This window comes from Chiloscyllium plagiosum, chromosome 16 (genome assembly GCF_004010195.1).
Source record: "Chiloscyllium plagiosum isolate BGI_BamShark_2017 chromosome 16, ASM401019v2, whole genome shotgun sequence".
Taxonomy (NCBI): Eukaryota; Metazoa; Chordata; class Chondrichthyes; order Orectolobiformes; family Hemiscylliidae; genus Chiloscyllium; species Chiloscyllium plagiosum.
Genome location: NC_057725.1, coordinates 69,210,678 through 69,215,910, shown reverse-complemented (window position 1 = coordinate 69,215,910; position 5,233 = coordinate 69,210,678).

Here is a 5,233-nt window from a genome sequence, read left to right as displayed (position 1 = left end):
TCGACAATGGGAGCTTCTGTAGCTGTGATACCTTCTCTGATTAGTAGTGCTACACCCCCTCCCTATTCTTTTTAATTGCTCTAAACCCTGGGACATCCAGCAACCATTCCTGCCCCTGAGAAACCCATGTCTCTGTTTTGGCCACAACATCATAACACCAGGTACTGATCCATGCTCTAAGTTCGTCACTTTTATTCCTGATACTCCTTGCGTTAAAGCAAACACACTTTAACTGATCCCTTGGTTCCTTCCCAGGAAAATCCTTCCCACTAGCTGGTTTACCTCTTGCTACTGCCTCATCTGCATCAACTCTCACCTCCGGTATATAGCTCAGGTTCCCACCCCCCTGCCATACTAGTTTACACCCTCTCAAACTACTTGAGCAAGCCTTCCACCCAGGACATTGGTCCCCTTCCAGTTCAGATGCAACCCGTCCTTCTTGTACAGGTCCCACCTTCCCCAGAAGGCATCCCAATTATCTACATATCTGAAGCTATCTACATATCTGAAGTTTTACTCAACCATTTGATCAAACATAATCCTAATAATTGAACTTCAACTTCTTTACCTTACTCCTTGATTTCTCCTGAATAAGCATGTGGCTTTTTGACCTTGTTACCACACAGTCAGGATAAATCCCAGTATATCCCAGTAAATCCCAGTAACTCCCTGTAACATCTCACCTAATTGTCCGCTGGCGTTACAACCGTAGTTATAGGTATCACTCCCACCTGTGATCCAGCTATTTCATTATCAAGGATAAATTGTATTTCCGGAACCGCAAATTTCTTTATTATTCCTATGACCACTTCACCACTTTTCACCAGACTCTGCAAACTCGCTTTATATAATAGAACACTGCTTTCTTCACCATATATTGGTGACTTGTTGGGCCAAGGGCCTGTTTTCACACTATGCGTTCTATGATGAGTCTATGATTCTATCACCATCACCCTCCCACCTTCATTTACCTATCGCATTCCCAGCTACTTCCCTCTCCCCCAAATATCTCTCAGCCCACTTGCCGCTCCCTGCCCCCATTTCTAACAAAGGGCTTATGCTCAAAACATCAATTCTGGGGTGACTCAGTGGTTAGCACTGCAGCCTCACAGCACCAGGATCCCAGGTTCGATCTCACCCTCAGGTGACTGTCTGTGTGGAGTTTGCACATTCTCCCCGTGTCTGCGTGGGTTTCCTCCGGGTGCTCCGGTTTCCTCCCACAGGTCAGGTGAATTGGCCACGCTAAATTGTCCATAGTTCCCTCCCAGCCGGACAATACTTCAGTGGTCCGGGACATTTGACCTCGGGCCTTCAGGTTAGGTGCATTAGTCAGAGGGAAATGAGTCTGGGTGGGTTACCCTTCGGAGGGTTGGTGTGGACTGGTTGGGCTGAAGGGCCTGTTTCCACACTGTAGGGAATCTAATCTAATCATATTCCACATATTACCACTTCTTCTGGCAATAGTCCTTCTGAATTAGATATCTCCTCATTTCTCACCAGTATCTCTTAAAATTTTAATTTCTTAACCACTCTTCCTGACAAACATGAGTAAACTTTACCACAAAAAGAAATTCTTTAAAGAGAACTGGCACTTTTTTTCTCAACTAACCCCACATCAGGTTAAAAATCACACAACACCAGGTTATAGTCCAACAGGTTTATTTGGAAGCACTAGCTTTCAGAGCACTGCTCCTTCATCAGGTGGTTGTGGAGAATAAGATCGTAAGACAGAATTTACAGCAAAAGTTTCCAGTTCTATTTCTAAAAAAGGAGCTTAGGAATCTTACATGGATTCATGCAGTTTTTGAGAAAAATAAAATGTAATTGTGAAAGTACAAATTCACCCCACAAACTTATATTTGTGTGTGTGCATGTGGGTGGTGTGTGCGGGGGGTATGAGTGTCTGTAGAAGAGTGTGTGTATGTGTGTGAGTGTGAGTGTAAAGGGGTATAAGTCAGTGAGAGAGAGAGAGTGTGTGTGTGTGTGTGAGTGTAAAGGGGTATAAGTCTGTGAGAGAGAGAGTGTGTGTATAGTGGGGTCACCTGTAGTGTGACATGAACCCAAGGTCCCGGTTGAGACCATCCCCATGTGGACCAAAATTGGCTGTCAGCCTCTATTCGGCCACTTTTCGCTGTTGCTTGTCTCAAAGTCTGCCTTTGAAGATGGTCACCTGAAGGTCCGAGGTCAAATGTCCCGGACCACTGAAGTGTTGTCCGACTGGGAGGGAACACTCCTGCTTGATGTTTGTTGTGCAGTGTCCGTTCATCCATTGCCATAGCCTCTGTTACGGGACATTTGACCTTAGACCTTTGTGTGACCATCCTCCATGGCAGAGTTCAGGACAGGCAACAACGCAAAGTGGCCGAGCAGAGGCTGATAGTCAAGTTCAGTACCCATGGGGAGGGCCTCAACCGGGACCTTGGGTTCATGTCACATTACAGGTGACCCCACTGCATTACACAATCTCTCTCTGCTTTTAATTGTAATTCAAGCTGTTTCTTTCCCTTTCATGTTCAAGCCCTGTATTGCTATTTAATTTTAGCCATTTCCAAAGGTTCTGATGGCATTTCCAGTAATTGTAAATGTTGAGTTATTGCAGCAATTACCTCCCTTTTTCACACGGATATAGGTACCCCCCAACTCCAGCATGTCTGCCCATTCCAAAAGCTTTACCTTGCTCGCTTTCTGTAAAACTGCCAATGTGACTTCTTCCACCCCCAGGAAACTCTTAGTGAGTGAAAGAGCCAATACTAGACAAGCCACATGCTGGTTAAATCAACTGAATTTAACACTTAAAAAGAGGACACCAACAGTAATCCGAAACCTAACCTGGAATTAGAGATTTTGATTCTGTATGAGCTTCCAGTTTGTTATGGATCAGACCAAACCCCTTTAAAATATGTTCAGAAGATAGTCTAGACCTCACCTTTCTCTTATTTTAAAGGTGAGTGTAAGGTGTTATGTTCTGGATACAATTTGATTGGTCAAATTAACCACACTTGAAACACTTGAAACAACACACTTGGGGAGACACTGAATGAATACTTTTCTTCAGTATTCACTCAGGAACAGGGCATTGTTGTCGATGAGAATACTGAGGCACAAATAAGTAGAATGGATGGCTTTGAGGTATGTAGAGAAGAGGTGTTGGAAATCCTGGAAAAGGTGAAAATAGATAAGTCCCCTGGGCCTGATGGCATTTACCCTAGGATCCTCTGGGAGGCAAGGGAGGAGATTGCAGAGCCATTGGCCTTGATTTTTATGTCCTCTTTGTCTACAGGAGTAGTCCCAGAAGACTGGAGGATAGCAAATGTGGTTCCCTTGTTCAAAAAGGGGAGTAGGGATAGCCCTAGTAACTATAGGCCGGTGAGTCTCACTTCTGTTGTGGGCAAAGTCTTAGAGAGAATTGTAAGGGATAGGATTTATGCACATCTGGATAGGAATAATGTGATCAAGGATAGTCAGCATGGTTTTGTGAAGGGCAAGTCGTGCCTCACAAACCTTATTGAATTCTTTGAAAAGGTGACAAAGGAGGTTGATGAGGGGAAAGCGGTAGATGTGGTATACATGGATTTTAGTAAGGCGTTTGATAACGTTCCCCATGGTAGGCTACTGCAGAAAATACGGAGATATGGCATTGAGCGTGAGTTGGAGGTTTGGATTAGGAATTGGCTGGATGGAAGAAGACAGAGGGTAGTAGTTGATGGCAAAGTTTCTTCATGGAGTGCCGTCACTAGCGGTGTTCCGCAAGGATCTGTTTTGGGACCATTGCTGTTTGTCATTTTTATAAATGACCTGGAAGAGGGGTTAGAAGGTTGGGTGAGCAAGTTTGCGCATGATACGAAAGTCGGAGGAGTTGTTGACAGTGAGGAAGCATGTGGCAGGTTACAGCAGGATATAGAGAAGCTGCAGAGCTGGGCAGAAAGGTGGCAGATGGAATTCAATGTAGCTAAGTGCGAGGTGACTCACTTTGGGAAGAATAACAAAAAGAATGGGTACTGGGCTAATTGTCGGATACTTGGTAGTGTGGATGAGCAGAAAATTCAAGAAGATTAGTCAAGCATGATTTCCCTTTCATAAATCCATGCTGACTCTGACCTATCCTGTAACTGCTATCCAGATGTGTTGTAATTTCATCCTTTATAATAGACTCCAGCATCTTTCCCACCACTGAGGTCAGACTAACTGGTCTATAATTTCCTGCTTTCTCTCTCCCTCCTTCCTTAAAAAGTGGTACAACATTAGCCACCCTCCAATCCACAGGAACTGATCCCGAATCTATCAAACTCTGGAAAATAATCATCAACGCATCCACGATTTCTCGAGCCACCTCCTTGAGTACCCTGGGATGCAAACCATCAGGCCCTGGGGACTTATCAACCTTCAGACCTAACAGTCTCTCCAACACCAATTCCTGGCAAATATAAATTCCCTTCAGTTCAGGTCCTTTAGCCACTATTACCTCAGGGAGATTGCTTGTGTCTTCCCCAGTGAACACAGATCTGAAGTACCAATTCAATTCTTCTGCCATTTCTTTGTTCCTGCTTCCAGAATGTCCAAACCTTTAATAATCTTATACGTCTCAATCAGATCCCCTCTCAGTCTTCTAAACTCAAGGGTATACAAGCCCAGTCGCTTCAGTCTTTCAGTGTAAGATAGCCCGCCATTCACCCGTTTCTGTCTTCAAGGGCCCAATTTTAGACTTAACCATTTTTTTGCCTTTCACACACCTGAAAAAACTTTTACTATCCTCCTTTATATTTTTGGCCAGTTTACCTTCGTACCTCATTTTTTCTCTGCGTATTTCCATCTTAGTAATCCTCTGTTGTTTGCTAAAAGCTTCCCAGTCCTCCGTTTTCCCACTCATCTTTGCTATGTTATACTTTTTCTCTTTTGACTTTATATAGTCCTTAACTTCCCTCGTCAGCCACGGCCACCCATGCCTCCTCCTAGGATCTTTCTTTCTTTATGGAATGAACTGATCCTGCATCTTCTGTATTAAACACAGAAATATCTGCCATTGTTCCTCCACTGCCATCCCTGCTAAGGTATTGCACCATTGAACTTTGGCCAGCTCCTCCCCATAGCTCCCATAGTTCCCTTTATTCAACTGAAATATTGTCACTTCCGATTGTACCCTCTCCCTCTCAAATTGCAGATTGAAGCTTATTGTATTATGGTCACTACTTCCCAATGGCTCCTTCACTTCGAGGTCCCTGATCAATTCTGGTTC